This window comes from Oryctolagus cuniculus, chromosome 1 (genome assembly GCF_051225735.1).
Source record: "Oryctolagus cuniculus isolate XC-2025 breed Fujian yellow rabbit chromosome 1, ASM5122573v1, whole genome shotgun sequence".
NCBI lineage: Eukaryota > Metazoa > Chordata > Mammalia > Lagomorpha > Leporidae > Oryctolagus > Oryctolagus cuniculus.
This window is the reverse complement of record NC_142867.1, coordinates 99553046-99573600: the sequence shown is the minus strand read 5'-3', so window position 1 is coordinate 99573600 and position 20555 is coordinate 99553046. Positions and strand designations below refer to the sequence as shown.

The 20555-nt window shown below is 41.5% G+C and overlaps 1 protein-coding gene across 7 annotated transcripts in view; it reads right to left on the bottom strand.

Moving 5' to 3' along the window:
• The window catches only part of ELMOD1 (ELMO domain containing 1), a 71209-nt gene extending 50962 nt beyond the window's left edge, over window positions 1-20247 (bottom strand). For 3 of the 7 annotated variants that reach the window (XM_002708412.6, XM_008261903.5, XM_051849756.3), the window contains exon 1: window positions 20040-20181. The gene's annotated coding sequence lies outside the window, so the exon portion shown is untranslated. Of the gene's footprint in view, window positions 1-20039 lie in introns of all 7 variants that reach the window. The other 4 variants (XM_089333476.1, XM_089333473.1, XM_089333477.1 and 1 more) reach the window with 4 other exon arrangements.
• Between the last annotated feature and the right edge of the window lie 308 nt (window positions 20248-20555).

The window sequence follows — 20555 nt, the reverse complement described above, 5'->3', positions numbered from 1 at the left end:
ACTAAAATATGTTTATAGTCCAGGGTTCCCTAACCCTATCAGTGTATCTGAGTACAGAGACCTTGCCCTGAACTCATCTAAAGGGAAGGATCAAATGATTGGAGTTGCTGAATCAAACACCCCCAGGGATCAGCTGACACTTCAGAGTGCCCGCGGGGTGATCCACCTCTTTTTAATATTTTCTTTTTCCCAGCTGGGAGGAAAGGGGCAGGATGCAGTCCGCTGCTTCGGAAAACTCATCCTCTCAGCAGGATCAAGCACTCTGGCTCAGCCTCCCTTGAACAAGCAGCCCCCTGAGGCTCTTTGAAAAGTACCTGGGGGTAACCCTACCTCTCAGAAGTCCATCTATCTATGCACACCCCAGGGGAGGAATTAGAGACTCAACTGGAGGGAAGAGAACACCTTTCTTTAACATTTTAATTCCTATATGAGATAAAAAAAAAAAAAGTTTCTGTGTAGCCCTTCAAATTTTAACTGACTACATTGATGAAAGATAATCCATAAAGTAAGTAATGTTTCATTGTTACAACCTGTCTAGGATTATAGAAATTATTTTAAAAACTACTTAAGCCACGTTTAAAACTATAATTTCAATTTTTAAAATTAAATCTCAGCATAAGCTTTTGTGAAACTAATAACAGCTAATATTTATAAAGTGTTTACTACATGTAGACAAAATTCAATGGGTTTTATGGATTAACGCACTTAATCTTAGCCATGGTCCTCAGTGAATAACAATTATTATCTCTGCTTTATAGCTGCAGAAAATGATGCACAGAGGGTTACGGAAACTTCCAAGGTCACACAGTGAGTATGTGGCACAGCTAAGACTCAAACCCTTGCAGCCAGGCTCCTAAAGCAGTTTAGTCATCACTCCCCTGTGCTACTTCTGGAAACCACTTAGGTAAAATTCTTCACTGATATAAGAGTGAAAAGAATGTAGGGTGCGTTCACTTTAAACTACGAGCTGGGGATCACCTAGGACTGGATATACATCCGTACCTCAAAACTTAACAGCGCCCAGGCAGCCTGCGGCAGGTACCTGGCAACTCCTAACTCCTAACGACAGGCCCACATTGCCTGGTCTAACAGCACATCCTCGCGGCCCTCCTAGAGTGTGAGGAAACCTCAGTGCTGACATCCCTCCATCAGCCCGTCTTCTACAGGCAGGCGCCCGAGGACAGGAAGCAAGCAATTGCAAACAGCACCATTCTGGAGAAATGAACAATCTTTCAAATTACGCATTTACATTTAGCACATGCTCTCTGCTACAGCATTTTGAGGTGTACTGCTTGTGCATAATGACCTCCCTAAGGCCACAGTCTGGAACCTTCCTTTCCTCCTTCCGTGATTTGCTTGAAAATGCTCGGCTGGCACTTACTAAAATCGCAACTTGGAAGGGTTTTTTACCCCCTTCTTCAGGAATAAAGCACTCATCCAGAGTTTATTTTTGTGATCTATAGCACTAGAAGTCCATGCCAGGCACAGAATTCAAGGATGCCTGCAAATATACTTATGAGCTGCTTCAAAAACAGAGAGATTTCCGGCTTTCACTGTGGTCACCTACATCTTAGGCACTGTTTGCGTGGAGGCAGCAAGTAGGGTGGGGGAAGCAGGATGGATGAAGTTTCTTTCTAATCTACAATAGAGTAAGTAGATTTCAAAATATAAATATTAATCTATTTTTAAAATGTTGAAATGTTTATTAATTTTCATCTACTTGAAAGGCAGAGCAACACAAATACACACACACAGAGGAGGGTGGGGCAAAGGTCTTCCACCTGCTGGTGCACTCCCCAAATGCTCATAATAACCAGGGCTGGGCCAGACTGAGGCTAGGAGTCAAGAAGCCTATACAGGTCTTGCACTTGGGTCATCTGCTGCCTCCCAGGATGCATTAGAAGGAAGCAGAGGTGCCAGCACCCGACATGGCATACAGGTGTCCTAAACAGCAGACTGACCGGCTGTGCCATAATACCCTACCCAATGTTAATTTGTTTAGACACAAAAATGCTCAATATGGATGTATACTTTCAATGATATATTTTAGTTTTAAAAAAACTAAATTTCTAAATTAAAATCACAATAAAAGAATGGGAAATTTAGGTTTGCATTAAAAAATAAATGGATAAGGGCCAGCATCATGGTGTAATGGGTTAAGCCACTGCCTGAGATGCCAGCATCCAACATGGGCACCAGTTCAAGTCTTGGCTGCTCCACTTCTGATCCAGCTCCCTGGTGATGCGCCTGGGAAAGCAGTGGAGGGTGGCCCAAGTCCGCGTGCCCCTGCATCCATGTGGGAGACCCAGAAGAAGCCCCTGTTTCCTGGGTTCAGCCTGGTTCAGCTCCAGCTCTTACAGACATTTGGGGAGTGAACCAGAAGATCTCACTCTATATATTCCGCCCCCCCCCATGTATCTCTGTCTTTCAAATAAATAAAATAAATCTTTAAACAAATTTAATGGATACAGTTTTGTCAATTTAACCAGATGCTTCTGGCAAAATTTTTGCTTTCATATAATGGGACTATCATGAAGGCATTTATCAAGAGACATTCAACATGGAACTCCAAGGCAATGAGGACATTTCCAGGGCCTGTAGGCAAGTGGGGTACCCTGCCGCTATGGCCACTGCTGATTCTGGTCACACAGCAGAGGCGCCATCACTGGCTTCTGAGAAGTAGACCATTCGGGGTGGCTTCTGCAACAACTGTTAGTACAAGCAGAGATTTAAGCTCACTTTAGATCTGACAATGCACAGCTTGACAGATGCTTCCTCAGTGAATTCCATGGTCAAAATAAAAATATTTATTACATCAAAAATGGTGACATTGGGAGAACTGAGTGAGGAGACTAAGGAGTTAACTGAGTATGTGTACAAGGGGAGAGGCATTAGGTATGAATATTCTATCTTCACTTATACAGTAGAAAATCAGTATACCTAGCACTTCTAAAATAATGAAAAGCAGTGGTTAGTATAAACACTTATTTAGGAGTACGGTGGAAAATATCAGAAGAAATAGTTTGAACAAATTTTAAGCAGGTATTCCTGAGAGACAGAAGTCTGGAGTAGAGATGAATTAGGGCCTGAGAATTGCTGATTTTCCATTGTAAGTCTCATAGCACTATAGTGTCTTAAATGTGTTACTTTGATATAAACAACAACAAAAAAAAAACTTAAAACTTAAAAAGATGCCATGGAGGGTGAGCATTTGGCACAGTGCTTAGTATGCACCCCATATCAGAGTGCTTGGGTTCTAGTCCTGGCTCTGCTTCAGGTTTTAGCTTCCACTAATGTACATCCTGGGATGCTGCAGTGAGGGCTCAAGTACTTGATCCCTGACACATGGGAGACTCAGATGGAACTGTGTGTTCTTGGCCTCCAGCCCAGGCAGAAGCCCTGGTCACTTCTTCACAATCAGTGCCATTAAACCCTGAGTTAAAGGGGCAGCCAGCACAGCAGCTCACTAGGCTAATCCTCCACCTGCAGCGCCCGCACCCTGGGTTCTAGTCCCGGTTGGGGTGCCAGATTCTGTCCCGGTTGCCCCTCTTCCAGTCCAGCTCTCTGCTGTGGCCCGGGAAGGCAGTGGAGGATGGCCCAAGTGCTTGGGCCCTGCACCCCATGGGAGACCAGGAGAAGCACCTGGCTCCTGGCTTCGGATCGTGCCGTGTGCTGGCAGCAGCGCGCTGGCCGTAGCGGCCATTGGGGGATGAACCAACGGAAAAGGAAGACCTTTCTCTTTGTCTCTCTCTCTCTCTCACTGTCCTCTCTGCCTGTCAAAAAAATAAAAAATAAAAAAGGGGCCAGCGTTGTGGTATAACGGGTAAAGCCACTGTCTGTGATGCCAGCATTCCCATATGGGTGCCAGTTCAAATCCCGCTGCTCCACTTCTGATCCTGCTCCCTGCTAATGCCCTTGGAAAAGCAGTGGAAGATGGCTCAGGCACTTGGTCCCCTGCCACCTACATGGGAGACCCAGATGAAGCTCCTGGTTCCTCACTTTAACGTGGCCAAGCACTAGCCATTGCAGTTATTTGAAGAGTGAACCAATGGAAGGAAGATTCTCTGACTTTCAAATAATAAATACATCAAAAAATAATGAAAATATTAACGCTTCAGGAATTAGAGAGTGGTTTGCAACTAGCAGATGGATTCATAAAACCCAAGCTCTTTCTAGAATGGTATCCAACCAACCATACATTGTGGGTATGTGCTTGATTTGACACAAAGAAACATGGAAAATATTTAACAGGAACATGGAAGAGTCTGAGTTAAACTCTGACATGGTTCAGTGTGATGTGTGCTTATTAGCTAAGAGAACATCCAAGTTATTTGATAGACTAATTGTGAATTCTTCTTTTTGGACCAAAACAATAAAGAGGAAAATGTGGCTTACTGAAGACTGCATTGAACACGGTAAGAACTTTCTTTACACAAATCCTGAACTATAGCATATATTCAAAAGAAAGCTGCAGGCACAAGTATTGGCTTAGTGGTTATGACACTAGCATCCCATACTGGAGTACCTGGGTTCAAGTCCTGGTTCTGGTTCCTGCTTCTAGCTTCTTGCTCATGCAGAAGGCAGAGGTGGGAAGTAATTGGGTTCCTGCCCCCATGTGGAAGATCTGGATTGTGTTTACAGCTTGGCTCCTGGTTGCAGCCCAGGTCCAGCCCCAGTCATTGCAGACATGTGGTGAGTGAACTAGCAGATGGGATCTCTGTCTGTCTTTCTGTCTCTGTCTTAATAATAATAATAACAATAGCAATAGAGAAAGCTGCAAGAAAAATCAAGACTGATATTATTGCAGAGCAGAGCAGAGATATGATCTGTCAGCATCATCCAACTTTCAGCAGAAGAAATCAGTGGACATCAAAGTGGCCCTGATTTAATTTTCTTTTTCAAAATCTCCAAAGACAAAAGCAACTTAAAGCCTAACTAAAATGAATAAAAATTTTGTTTACTAAAAAACAGTTGCCACTAATTACAGGTAGCTTTTCCAAGAGTATAATAATGATGTTGCAATTATGTACTTTTTAAAGGCCATTGTATTTTAGAGAGATACCAAGATGATGGAATAGGGAGGGAGCTTAATGCTCTAGTCTAGGAGAAGATAGGAAAAAAAAAAAAAAAGTGGAGCGAGCCCAATCTCAGGGAAGAGTTAAGGAGAAAACAGCAGAGGAAATGCCACACAAATTAAAGGGACACTGTGGACCTACATGGAAGGTGAAGACCTGCACAACTCAGGACCCCAGAAGCCGAGAGGCTCAGCACCAGCTTTGGAGAGTGAGGTGAGACCAGGCTGCAACAGACTAAGCCACTGCAGATAAAGCTGTGAGAAGAGCCTGGCGTGAGTACAGCTTGGAGTCCTGTGTGGGACAGTGTTCTTGCCAATCTAAGGGGGGGGGGTGGCACATTTCTCTCTCCCTGACCACCTGGCACCAGTGTCCTGTAGTTAGCCATGAGGGCAAGCACCATTTTAGACATATGTAATAACTGCGCCAGCCAAGCAGAGAAGCCTGAGTCTGGCTGGGAGAATTGACAAGGGGCTGGGTGCTCAAACTGTGGGAGCCTTGTGTGCTGGTCTGTGAAAACTCTGGCTGCATGGGAGGGCTCAGGGTGTGGCTGGGTCTTTGCAAACAAATAGTATACCCACTGGGGCTAGCAATCAGGCACTGGTCTCCTTGGAGGAGAGGAAGTGAGCGTGAGACTACACCAACAGAACAGATTAATCCTCCCCTCTGATAAAAAGAAAAAAAAGAATCTTCCCACACCCAATTTGAGTGTCATCTTAAATACTCCCCTCACCCTGGAGTACTGAACAGAGCTCCCTGGTCACACCCAGCACACACTCTAGGGTATTCAAAGAGAGAGCAGATATTCTACTAAGCCACAGAGGCAAAGACTAAAGACAAAAGTCATCACGGGGGGGGACCAGCAAGCATTTCCACAAATGCCCAAAAATAAATGCAGCAACTCAAGAAACAAGAATAAGGAAGACAACATGATGCCCCCAAAGGAACACAACAATACTTCAATACTAGAATATAAAAATGAAGAGATTGAAGAAATGCTGGAAATGGAATTTAAAAAATTGCTCATAGGATTCCTTAGAATAATCAGAAGCAAATCCATGATTTAAAGAAATCTATACATGACATGAATAAATATTTTTTCTATGAAATTGAGATTTTTAAATTTTTTAACTTGTATTTAGTAAATATAAATTTCCAAAGTACAGTTTATGGATTACAATGGCTCCCCCCCCCCATAATTTCCCTCCTACTAGCACCCCTCCCATCTCTCACTCCCTCTCCCATCCCATTCACATCAAGATTCATTTTCAATTATCTTTATATATAGAAGATTGATATAGTATATATTAAGTAAAGATTTCATCAGTTTGCACCCACACAGAAACACAAAGTGTAAAATACTGTTTCAGTACTAGTTATAGCATTACTTCACATTGGACAACACATTAAGGACAGAGATCCCACAGGAGGAGTAAGTACACAGTGACTCCTGTTGTTGACTTAACAATTTGACACTCTTGTTTATGGCGTCAGAAATCTCCCTAGGCTCTAGTCATGAGTTGCCAAGGCTATGGAAGCCTTTTGAGTTTGCCGACTTCAATCTTATTCAGAAAAGGTCTCTCCCCGCTTCAGAGAAAGGTACCTCCTTCTTTGATGGCCCTGTTCTTTCTACTGGGATCTCACTCACAGAAATCTTTCATTTAGGTTTTTTTTTTTTTTTTTTCCCCCAGAGTGTCTTGGCTTTCCATGCCTAAAATACTCTCATAGGCTCTTCAGCCAGATCCAAATGCCTTACGGGCTGATTCTGAGGCCAGAGTGCTGTTTAGGACATCTGCCATTCTGAGTCTGCTGTGTATCCTGCTTCCCATGTTGGATCGTTCTCTCCCTTTTTTATTCTATCAGTTAGTATTAGCAGACACTAGTCTTGTTTGTGTGATCCCTTTGACTCTTAGACCTATCAGTGTGATCAATTATGAACTGAAATTGATCACTTGGACTAGTGAGATGGCATTGGTACATGCCACTTGATGGGACTGAATTGGAATCCCCTGGCACATTTCTAACTCCACCATTTGGGGCAAGTCAGCTTGAGCATGTCCCAAATTGTACATCTCTTGCCTCTCTTATTCCCACTCTTATATTTAACTGGGATCCCTTTTCAGTTAAATTTAAACACCTAAGAATAACTGTGTATTAATTACAGAGTTCAACCAATAATATTAAGTAGAACAAAAAAATACTAAAAGGGATAAAACATTAAATTGTACATCAACATTGATGACAAGGGCTGATCAAATCACTGTTTCTCATAGTGTCCATTTCACTTCACCAGGTTTCCTTTTTGATGCTCGGTTAGTTGTCACCAATCAGGGAGAACATATGATATTTGTCCCTCTGGGACAAAGAGAAATCAAAATGAAATACTGGAAATGAAGAATTCAATAGATTGAATTAAAAAATGCGGTGGAAAGCCTTAACAACAGACTCAGTGAGGCAGAAGAAAGAATATCTGAGTTAGAAGACAAATCTCTGGAAATTTTAGTCAGGCCAAAAAAAAAAAAAAAAAAAAAAAGAGAGAGACGAAATTAGAAAACTAAAAAGCAGTGTTGGAGATCTATGGGATACCAACAAACAACCCAACATATGGGTCTTAGAAGTTCCTGAAGGCGTGGAAAAAGAGACAGGATTAGAAGGCCTATTAGTGAAATAATTACAGAAAAACTTCCCCACTTTGGAGAAAGAAAGGGATGTTCAAATAGAGGAAGCACATATAACTCCTAATAGACATGATCAGAAAACATCTGCACTACTACACATTGTAATAAAACTCTCCAGAGTAAAACAAAAGAAAAGATTCTAAAATGTGCACAAGAGAAACATCAGATTACTTTCAGAGGATCTCCACTTAGACTCACAGCTGACTTCCCATCAAAAACCCTACAGGCTAGGAGAGAATGGCAAAATACAATCCAAGTCTTAAGAGAAAAGAACTGTCTACATAGAATACTGTACCTGCAAAGCTCTCATTTATGAAAGGAAGTGAAATAAAGACCTTCCATGACAAACAGAAATTGAAAGAATTTGTCACCACTTGTCCAGCCTTACAAAAGATGCTTAAGGATGTGCTACATACAGAAACATGGTCATCACTATGAAAGAAGTTGAAGGCAGAAAATCTCCCAGTAAAAGTACAAAGGAAATCCCAAGTAAACAATAGGAACATTTATGGAAAAACAGCAGGGAAATTTAACTTACTCTGGTTTTTTCTTCTGTAGTTCCTTAGATTTCAGAATATCCTGTTACTGGGAATCTAGTCACACACTAAGGCCATCTTTTTTGAATCTTTTTAGAAAGAAGACATTGATTATATTGGACCATCTTTTTTTTTTTTTTCCCTTCTCTTAGTATATATCATTTGTGTGATTACAGTGTTAAGTTTTAGTTCTTATATCTTTGGACAGAAGAGTGTATCAGTTATTTTATTTATTTATTTATTTATTATTTATTTTTTGACAGGCAGAGTGAGACAGTGAGAGAGACAGAGAGAAAGGTCTTCCTTCCATTGGTTCACCCCTGAGATGGCTGCTACAGCCGGCGTGCTGCGCCGATCCAAAGCCAGGAGCCAGGTGCTTCCTCCTGGTCTCCCATGCGGTTGCAGTGCCCAAGGACCTGGGCCATCCTCCACTGCCTTCCTGGGCCACAGCAGAGAGCTGGACTGGAAGAGGAGCAACCGGGACAGAACCAGCGCCTCAACCAGGACTAGAACCCTGAGTACTGGCGCCGCAGGTGGAGGATTAGCCTAGTGAGCCACGGCGCCAGCCAATGTTATCAGTTATTTTAAATGAATTTTTCCCTGACTTTGAAACTCAGTCCATAAGTGTGTTGCTGCCACAATACTTGGGTTTTCATTACTTGAATACCTGAAAACTGAAATTGATGATACATTATGTAATGAATTAGGTTTTTATTTCTGGATAAAATTAGAAGTAAAATAAAGATTTGAACTACTTACAGGATGAAAATAATGATAAGTCCTTATAAGTACTATGGACACTTTTGTGTTTGAGGCTTCCAAAATTTAAGTGTTTACTACATTTTTCTCCTGAAATTCTGCTCTTCTTTTCTATGCTTCATGCATTTACTCTTATTACTGATGTTGTAAAACAGCAAGGTGAAGTGTCATTATATCTGTGTTTATTATGAATCCTATAGCTCTTCTAGTTAGGAAAAAAAATAGTCTCAAAAATACTCTTAGTGAGTTTTTTTTTTTTTTTTTGGTTAATACTTTACCCACTAATGGTATTTTAGATACCTTTAATCATTTTAATAAGGTGTCAATAAAAATTTAAAACATTACACACTATATTTGAACTAGTTAGTGAAGAGTAAGAAAAAAGGCCAGCTTACTGAGACTATAGTTGTTACACTAGTTAAATTTCAAACTTTTTAATAAAGGAACTTTCAGAGATAGGTTGAGACCCAACAGTATTCAATAAACCATTATCTGTGATGTGGAAAGGAACCCCAGAAGCAGTAGAAGACCTGTGAGGGCAGTTACTTGCCATGGTTGTGGTTGTGGTGTACTTGTACTTAAATACAGGTAGTGACACACTGACATTTGTGTTGCCCAATAATCTGTACTAAAATAACTATCTCTGTGCTAAAATAACTATAAATTAATGGAATCGACAAAGAAGAAATGTTATGACTATACTGTATTTGGGAGTCTTTGCACAACTAGGTAAAGTTTCCATGATACAAAGTATTTGGATTTTAAAATTTAGTATTATAAGGAAGAAGACATGGCATTATTCCATGTGCTTAAATAATAACATGCTTATTGTGTTTCAGAGGAAAACTTATGAAATGAGTAATTGTTACTGCATTAATTATAATGTTAAATTGCCAAGTTGTAGCATAAAGCTTAAATCTGTTTCTCAAATGTGAACCATAGTAGTCTAATGCTCTTTTGTATATACTGTAAGTGCTACAAATAGTCTCAGCACTGAACACATATTGATACTTCTCAAATGAATGCAACCTTTGATGTAGGGTCTTGATATGCTTCAGAAAGTATCTGAGTACCCACAAATTTGTTAATCTGGTAATGAAGATAATTCCTGTCCTTTTGTTGTTGTTCCATATTTTCATGTTTAAATTTGAATTTTTACTACTGTTAATTTAAGTACAATTTTTTCAATGGTTAAAATGAGGTTGTCACTGAAGAAACTTAAAAACAGCCTCATTCATGCAACTGCTTAAGTAAAAACTGTATTTTATGTTCTGTGTTCATACACTTTTTTTTTTATAGATTTTATTTGAGAGGTAGAGTTACAGACAATGAGAGGGAGAGACAGAAAGGTCTTCCTTCCTCTGACTCACTCCCCAAATGGCCACAACGGCCAGGGCGGAGCCGATCCAAAGCCAGGAGCCAGGCGCCTCCTCCGGGTCTCCCACGCAGGTGCAGGGGCCCAAGCACCTGGGCCATCTTCCACTGCTTTCCCAGGCCATAGCAGAGAGCTGGATTGGAAGAAGAGCAGCCGGTGCCCATAAGGGATGCCAGCGCTGCAGGTGGAGGATTAATCCACTGTGCCACAGCGCCAGCCCCATTCATATACTTTTAATGATCTGTATTTCTGTTTAAATACAAGTGTTGATGTTTAGGCTTTGTTTCTTTCTAACAAGGTTTTTTACCATTGACTAAATAAAGAAATGTATCTTTTTGAAGAGATTTATATTGTGTAAATAAAAACTGGTTGAAACAAAAAATAAATAAAAGACATTGTATTTTAGATACATACTGAAATATATATAAATGACAAGATATAGTATCTAAGATTTGCTTTAAAATAAAAAAGATAGAGAGTAGGACTAGAAATCAAACACTACTGGTCATTTGGTCATGAATTGTTGATATTTTTAATACTTGGTATTAAAAAACCCTACTATTTAAAAATATCTTAAAAATACTACTAAAAATACCTGCTATTAAAAAATACATGCCTACTTTTGTATACATATGAAATTTTCCAAGTAAAAAGCTATTTTTAAAAATGTACCATCCACAAAACTCAGAATCACTATAAATATACTAGGAATTTTTTTAACAATCCAGTAAGGTTATGATGATTAGTGTCTAAATTTGTTTATAACAGAAGTCCCAGGTAAATCCTCTTTAACAGCTTTGGGAAACTCTGAAACAACAAGAAGCAATTTGATATTTAACCCACATCATTTTCATAACTGATTTAGTTCTCTTTGAATCCTCTAGTCTACAACCTCTAATTAACTATTAGGAATAATTGTTTTTAAATAATTATTTGATGAGTTTTTTTCTTAGTGGTGCAAAATACAGTTGTATACAACAATGACATCAAAGATCCAGTGAAATATGATAGATGAGTTGAGCAGTAAAAAGTGATATTTAAAATATGACATATGCTTCCTAACTTTATAAATGTTAAACTGTAGGAAAAATCTACCCATTGGAATTGATGAAATATGGTATTTATTTTCCTGAAAAGTATCCTTTCTTATCCCACCTCTTATTGTCACACTAAGAGTCTCTAAAAATCAATAAATTATCTCCTCTCACTTGTTCCCCTGGCAGTAGTTCATAAATACATGTCTCAGAATCATCCCTTAAGGCTTCCTGGTCCAGCTGAAAAGCCTGTGAGAGAATTTCAGGCATGGAAGCCAAGACACTGTGGCAAAAAATGTTCTACATGAAAGATCTCTGTGAGTGAGACATCTGTGGAAAGGAGGAGGTACTTTTCTCTAAAAGGAGGAGAGAACTTCCCCTTTGCTTATGGCCTTGTCTCAATACTGATGGAGTCCCTGGATTCATAAGGCTTCCATAGCCTAGGCAACTCATGTAGATGTTACATTAGTTAAATTTCAAAATTTTTAATAAAAGAAACTTTCAGAGATAGGCTGAGACCCAACAGTATCCATCAAACTATATCCTGTAATGTGGAAAGGAACCCTAGAAGCAGTGGAGGACATGTGAGGGCATTTATTTGCCATGGTTGTGGTTGTGGTGTGCTTGCACTTAAATACCAGTGCTTAATGATGACACCAAACTGTCGCTCCCCGTCTTCGTGGAGGAACGACACAGGACCCTGCCCTCCCCGGGTTTGCTGCTGGTTCTTCCCGGGTTGGCTACTGTCCCTTCCACCTCCGTGGAAGGGCGGTTCCCCCTAGCCACTTTCCCCACTTCCGCGGGGGAGCGGCATACCACCGGCCGGCTCTCTCGGGGGCTGCTCAGGTGTTCCTCATAGATGTTCCCCTTAGATGTTCCTAGTGCATGCTGTCTCTCTCCTCCTTTATAGTCCTCTTCCACCAATCCCAACTCTGCTACCCACACGCCGAATACACTGCTCTCCTCCAATCAGGAGCAGGTCCTACAGTTTATTGGTTGAACTGGAGGCAGCTGTGTAGAAGCTGTTTCTCCGTTCTCAGCGCCATATTGTGGGAGAGCAGATGCATAGAATAAGTCTTAATTCCAGTAACTTAGTCTAGTCCGAGTTGCTCCCCACACCAAACCAATCCAATAAAAGACACTGCTACTGCCACCACCAGGTAGAGACCAGAACTGGTGCCTCTGACCTTCCAGTTCTTGGTGAAGGGGCATTGCCTGCTGAGACATCCGCCATTGGGGCAGAGTCCGGGTTACTGGCTTATGGTGTAAGGGAGGGAAGTATCTGGCACTTTCAGCTCCTACCGTGGGAACGGGCTCTATCTCATCATAGAGGAGAACCTCTGTGATGGTTAACTTTATGTGTCACCTTGACAAAGCCAAGGGGTGCCCAGGTGAACCATTTCTGGGTGTGTTCTTGAATGAGATCAGCATTTAAACTGGTGGCCTCAGTTGACTGCCCTCTCTAACATGGGAGAGCAACATCTAATCCACTGAGAATAGGAATAGTCCAAAAAGGTTAAAGAATGCAGAATAAATCCCTTTTTGCTTCCTACCTGCCTGCTGAGCTGGGAAACTCATCTTTTTTTTTTTTTTTTTTTTTTTTTCCTTATCCTTAGACTGGAATTGTACCACTAGCTTCCTGGGTCTCTAATTTACAGATTGTGGGACTTGTCAGCCTCTATAACTGAGTTGGCCAGTTCTTCATAATAAATCTCTTTACACACACGCGCACATACACACACACACACCTCCTATTGGTCTGTTTCTCTGGGAAACCTTAACTAACTCAGCCATTAATATAAAAATGGACCTCAAATGGCAGCATTGAAAAGGAATGACAAGTGTCCACTCTCTAAACAAATACAATTGAAAGCCCAAACACAACACAGAGTAATGACAGAGCACACACAGTACCCTCAGAGTGAACACATGTTCACTTTTCCTTTTGGTCTAATTTGATCAGGCATCCTGTGAGATTTTATCTTAAATCTTGGACACATGTCTATTTTATGGCTATTCAAAGTATATCTTATCATTTTGAACCATGAATTTCATGTGTGATCTTAGATAATTACAGAATAACTAGAAATAGCCTCTTTAATTTAACCTAACAGTAGTCACAGAGTAGATGCATTTACTTTAAGTTATAATTGATTAATTGCCTAAGGAATAATTATTAAGTGGGAAAGGATAAGGCTATATATTCATCATAAACCAAGGAAATGACATACAGTAGTACCTCAGTTATTAATGTTTCTAAACCAAGTTAGGAACTGGCAGATTCTTACATAAGTGACTGGGACTCAATTTCAACTGCATGATGAGATTTCGGAGGTGCTTAAAGTCAGCTGGGTGAAAGTCCTGCCCAGTAAGGGCATTCTCTCTTATTAAATCCCTGGCAGGTGGCCTCAGATGTGTCACTCTTTTACATTTTTTGATCTAGACTATTCATCTATGAACCCAACCAGATATCACATTAATTTCTTTTTACTCTTAGCTAATATTCAAATGAAATAAAATTATTTTTCACAACTAAAGTGTTGGCAAACTAAGAATTCTACACTATGTCCTTGGCATCTGATTTTGGAACCTAAATATATGATACAATCTTAGTTTCAATACTTCCTCTAAACTAAAAGACATCAAATTTAATCCTGATTGTCACACAAATTTACTACTGCTTTGAGCTTAACATGATCAATGCATATATTTCAGTCATTGATAAAATTGTAGAAATATCATTGCCAAATAATTAGCTCTAAACAAGCCAACAGAAACCACCTTCTAAGCCAGCTTCTTACATCTATGAACATGCTCTGGGTACAGCTGATCAAAGTAGCTATGAGACCATATCCCAGACACATTTTCTTCCTCTCACCCACAAAGATTGCTCAAGAGCCTAGTTGTTACATGAGTCCCAGATGGACTGTGTATATGTAAAAATTTAATGAGACTGATTTATTTTAAATACTCCAGGTTATCTACAATTTAAAGGAAGAGTAAGGGAGATTTTTGGCATGGCATAGAACTGTTTTGTAAAGAAAAAAACATGATCCATCTGTTTCGAAAGTCTTGATTTTCATATATTGGATTCATATATTGAGCTGCACACATACATGAGACAGAATATGAAGATCAAAATTCTATGTTAGGTATTATAATAAAGGTATTTTAATTAAAGAAGCTTTCATAAATGCCATTTTAAGGGAATGAATGATTAATTTTCTCAACTAATTGCAATTGTTTAAGTGTTTTGCTAATTTAAATGGATTCCAAGGCCAAAGATATCTGAAATTAAAATGTAAATATTCTAATGGAATATAAAATCTTCAGGAATTGCTTCCAAATTCTGAAGAGTAGAATATTCCTATTCTTCTTTAAAAGGAAAAGGGAGAAATGTACTTGTGTAGTAAATTCATTCCAGAGATTGATTTGTGCTTTAAATATTCATAATGCCAACTGCTGAAGTAAAAAAGATTTAGGGAACTGAATTTATGATGTCATTAATGAAGTCTGTTAAACCAAAAGACAGCAGTGGGATAAATAAATTATTAATTTCGCCATGAATAAAACCCTCAAAACATACTGCAGGTTTTCATCAACTACTTGTACAGGAGAAAATAGGAAGGTGAATTCTAGCAGCTGAAATAAGCTCTTATACCAAGTATTCTAATCAACCAAATTGTAATCCCAATAATTAAAATGGAAATTCCATTTAAAGGCTATGTAAAAACCTTTGAATCTATAGTCATTAGCTTGCTTGAGACTGGTTTTTAAAAAAGAGCTTAATGAGCTCTTTTTTGGGCATTTAACACAATCATCTTGCTTTACACTAGAAAAGCAAAAAATCGAATTGTGAATTGTTTCAGTGGCCTCTGAAACATCATAGAGAGTACACAGACATGACATAAATTGTCTAATTATATTGAGAATAAAATTATTCACCACTTAAAACTGTACCAATACAATGTTTATTTTATAGATGCTGAGACTGAGGTTAGCACAATACTCTGCTTTAAAAAAAAAGTGCATATCATCCATTTTACAGCATAAAAACTGATGTAAATTATGACTTTCTCATGGTCAGCTAAGTGAGCTAGAAGGTTAAAAGCTCCCAGGATACAAGACCATGCTGTCTGCAGAATATTTAAATTCAGAGCATTTACTGTGAATTGAGCACACAGTTTCAGTCAAGGATTTTTCTGGGTGATAGTCCACATAAGCCGTCACTAGAGATCACTGCGTAAGCCTTTCCTTAATAAGCCGCGTCCGTGTGAAATCTCACTGAAAATAAAACCCGTGGTCTAACTGCCTGGAAATTTTAGCAACTTCACTATGTCCCTGATCACTTGTTTTCTCATATTATCAGAATTTTAAAGCAGGACATGTCTGGCAGACACTGCAGGAAGGAATAGTACAAATACCTGAAATAGAACTGCTTTTCACTCTATTCTAAAGAATCATTATTTGATAAGAAAGACTCTGATGAACTATTCCATGATAGTTAAGTATGAGTAATTTTTATGACTTTATGAATTTATTGTAAAATACAAAGTAGAAACTTAATGACACATATGGATACTCAAACATATCCATGAGGCTTTTCTGAAAAAATAGTCCCTATGATAACTAGATTTAATCTAGCATGGCACTCTATCAGTTTTGCAAATTGGAATCTTCAGGAAATGAGCAATTCTTCTCTGCCAAGAAAGCACTGGTTTGATTTTCAACTTCTCTGGATGCTTTCCATGCTGATTAATTGTGAAAGTACCGGCTGGGTCTTCACAAACACAAATGTATGTGGTGTGCTATGTTTTTAGAATTAACTGCATAGGGAACACATAAAGTAGGTATTCTCTAATACTATGGGAATTATGCTCACTTCCATATGGGGCTATTTCTGTAAAATGTACAGTCTCCCCAGCATCAGAATCTGCTTCCTTAAAGAAAGCTGAAACCAAATCAGAAAATGATTATAATTTAATGCTTTTCCTACTTGAAGCAACAGATTTGCTAAAAGCAAAACATCTGCTTATCTTACTTCAGGAATTTGGGCCAGAAGCAACTGAATATTGATCAGTCTTGCAAATATTACATTTAAATATCTACCTTTATACACAATAAAACTTTTAAATAATACAAGTATATTCCAGATTAAGTGATGATGACTTTTTAATCTGAGGAAACCGAGATGGTAGTGGAATAGTGAAGAAGCACTTCAAGTATTAGTTAAAGGGCAGAGCAATTGCTTTGTTATTAAAAAAAAAAATTTAGGGGTGGATGTTGTGATGATGGCTTAGCTACTTGAGACACCTGCATGCCATACTGGAGTTCAAAGAGACTCAGATAAAGTTCTGGGCTCCAGGCTTTGGTCTTGCCCAGCCCTGGCTGTTGCAGGCATTTGTGAAGTGAAGCCATGGATGGAAGTTTTCTCCCTGTCTCTCTACCTTTCAAGGAGATGAAAATAAATAAACATTTCATTTCTTTTCATTAGATTTGAAAAGTAGACACAGAAAGAGAGAGAGGGAGAAAGAAGCAGAGCTAGGACTTGAACCGGGCACTTGAATATGGGATGTGGGCATCCCAAGTGGCATCTTAAATGCTGTGCCAAACACCTGCCCCACTTGTCCCTTTGCAGTTTTCTTCTTCCATCCTTCTTGGCAACTATTGAAAATCCATTTAGAATCCCCTTCTTATGGCTTCTTTCTCAGCAGACCACTGTGCACACTAACTGAGACCATCAGGTAAAATCTTTCAACTGTCAGCTCCACCCACCATCTACAGATGGCTTTCATTCCTCCTTCTGTCCCAGGTTAAGATCACACACACTTACCCAAGGTCAGCTCTCAAAACTGCTGGGCATCTCACTGCATGCCTGGAGCTGCCCAGCAGAGTTCAGTTTCTCTCCCAGGCTCCTACACTGCAACACACACGCACTTCTGGCATAGCAAGTTCCACGTCTCATGATGTAGGCCCCACTCCCACCTCTCTTCCCCTTCTCTTCTTTGCATCCTCGGCGTCTCCTACAAAGCCTGGCAGGCAGAGCTACATGACAAATTTGTGTTGAGTTGAAAATCACTCACTCCCAAGCACAAGTTATTTTCAAAAGCGTGAACCAGAACTGAGCTTGTCCCAGATTACAGAACCACATATGATTTCTGCTCCACTTTATTTTTTCAACCTCTAAGTGACCCAAAAAAAAAGAGGAATGAAACATTTCTAAAAAATTAGGGTTGTTGGGAAAAAAAAGTTCTTCAGCCACAATTTAATTTTAGATACACACTAATAATTTTTTTAGCATCAGTATGTACAAATGTTATATGGCACATATTTAAGTTAAAAACAATTCATTATTTATGTGAAATTCAAATTTAACAGGGGAGGCAACCCTACCAGTGACTTTTTAAAAAATTCTCAGCAGACTCAGGTTACAATTCCTTAAGACACCTGGTGGTTTGCATCCAAGCTTTGCAAACTTCTCAATCAGCCAGATTCTATGTCTGTTCATGCAGTTGGATTTCTTCTTGCAAACATCTCAGAGAGATGCTTTAGGAAAGGCTACTTATTACATAATGCTTTTACTTACTCTGTTAATTTTATAGAATTGCCTTTTAACACCATCTCAATAATTTTATCATAAAGGATACCACATAATATTGCTCAATATCTCTTAAAAAGCTCATGTTTACAGAGTTATTACAATGGCTAAGTCCTAGCTACTTGCAATAATAAAGGACAATTTTTGAAAATTCCATATCTGCAAATAAATTGGCAAAACACCAAGAGGAAATTGGAAAATCTTCTGGGGATCTCTCTTTCTCAGGAATCAAGCACAGCAACACATCCTGCCTCCTGAAGGCCAGGAGAAGCAGCCTGGCAGGCGGGGGTGGAGCCTGTGATGTAACTGCAGTAGTCTTTGTTGGAAGAGCCTTCCCTAAACGTGAAACATCTGGAAAGAGAAGCGCCACAGCGTCACTGTGCACGGGCTGGCAAGAGTTGCCTCTTACACCATTCTGTACTGAAGACTTGAGAATTTGGTCAACAGAGGAATCCTTAGGAAAACTAGGTACCTATCGCGCCAAGGGAATGGGGGGGGGCAGGCTTTTTGTGCACAAAGTACCGTTTTAGAGGACTGACAGCTGTTGTGTGGGTTTACTGATGAACTGGTGATGGTGCAATAGAAGTTCCAGCCCAAAGTGTAGGAAAAGATGCCCAGAGCCGGCTCCAGGCCTCAAAGTTCCCTAGATGAATTGGTTCTTGCGTTGTTTTTGACAGTGATATCTTACAGAGAAGATGTTCATTTCTTATTTCCATGGAATAAATTAAAAAAAGAGAACTACCTCTCAGTGTAGAGGGATTCGAGAGTGTATGTTTGCCAAAATTTCAATTGAATTGACCTCTGAGAGAACTTGTATTAAGTCTGCTGGAACTACCCGTTGTCATTAAGATGATAATGAATTAAGACGTTTATCCCCATACAAACACACTACCTGCTTTCCACCATTTTGGCAGCACCACTTAAGGACGGTTGTCAAGCTACCCGCACAACACGCATACACTGCAGAGATGCAGAACAATGCCTGGATGCCTGCCCAAAATCGGTCTCTCCAAATGACGGACTCAATTTATGGTACCATTCCAAAGCTCACTGGGAGTTAGCAGCGTCTTTTCCCTAGGTGGTGGGGGAAAGGGGTGTGATTTGGGAAGCCCAAGGCACTCGCTGGGGCTTCTACCTGCTTGCGCGGAGCAGAAAGGCTGACAAACCTATTCATTAAACTTGATCTGAAGCAAGCGAGCCAGTGAGGTCGTTCCTGAAATATTCATAAGGTGTGTTACCGGACTCGCCACTTGCAGGCTGAGCAGAAACACCAGGAGTAGGGGCAACCCGTACCCACACTTGGATAAAAAAAAAAAAAAAAAAAAAAAGGCACCCACAACTGCACATCCCACCACCACACTGCGCTGCGCTGCGCTGCGCTGCTTTTTACAGCTCTGTCAGCTGTCGCTCCCGCACGCGTCTCTTCGATTCCACCTGCCCCGGGAAGACGGGGGCTCTCAGTGCGGAGTTTCCCCAGCAGTTGGAGGAGGCGCGGAGCACCTCACACCGCTCTTCCTGGCTAGAAGCACAGAAGACCCCCAGCCCCACGCCCCCGCCACCTGGCTGCCACGTACCGCCGGAAGCCGGCAAGGCAGGGGGTCCCCTGGGACCCGGACCCGTAGGCCGCCCCAGCCAGGCAGCCCTCCGTCCCCACCTCCCATTTTGGCCTCTGCCGTGGGGCCCTCCCCTGTTCAGTTGCTAGGAGCTCCCGGGCTGAGATGCAAACGGCCTCTCGCGCAGACCTGCTGCAAGCCCCGCGGCTGCTAGCTTTGGGGGGAGGAGGGCAGGCTGAGGAGGGGGACTACTGTTCCGAGTGACCCCAGAGCCCCTGCACCCAGGTAGTGTGTACTTTCATTCACGTCCCCTCTCTGCCCCCGGCCCTTCGCATCTCTCGGCTCGCACAGATGCCCCGCGTCCTCGCGGCCGCCTCTCTCCTCACCAAGGGCATCCCCCCTCGCCCCTCAGCGCCTGTCGGGTGGCTACTCACCTGGACCCCGGCGGCCGCAGCAGGCTCAGCGGCTCCCGGCGCGCGCCCCTGCGGTCTCCATCTCCGCCTGGCCCGGGCGCACCGGCCGCGCGCTTCCCGAAGGCGGTCGCCGCGGTCGTCCCTGGCGCCAAGGCTGGACAGAGGCAGCCCGGGCTGCCGCACCGGCTGCGGGCGCGGGAGGGGCGGAGGCGGGGCGGGAATCTGGGTCGCGTGGAGCGGAGCAAGCCGGGATGTTCCCTGGGCGGCGGGCGGCGAGCTGGCGGCGAGGGCGTGCAGAGGTTTCCCGGGGAGCGCGACGCGGGCGGCGACTGAGCATGCCCAGTCAGGGAGCCGGGGGCGCCGGCGCGGTGCCGGGGAGGGATCGTGGCCCGCAGCTCGGGAGTCTGGGAGCACAAAGGGTTAACTCTGCGGGCCCGGCTGCTGTGGGTCGAGAGCGGGAAGTTGAGTTGCAGTGGCCCAGTTTAATTTCGCCCACGTCCACACCTGTCAATGGGATTCCTGAGGAGTCCTGGGCAA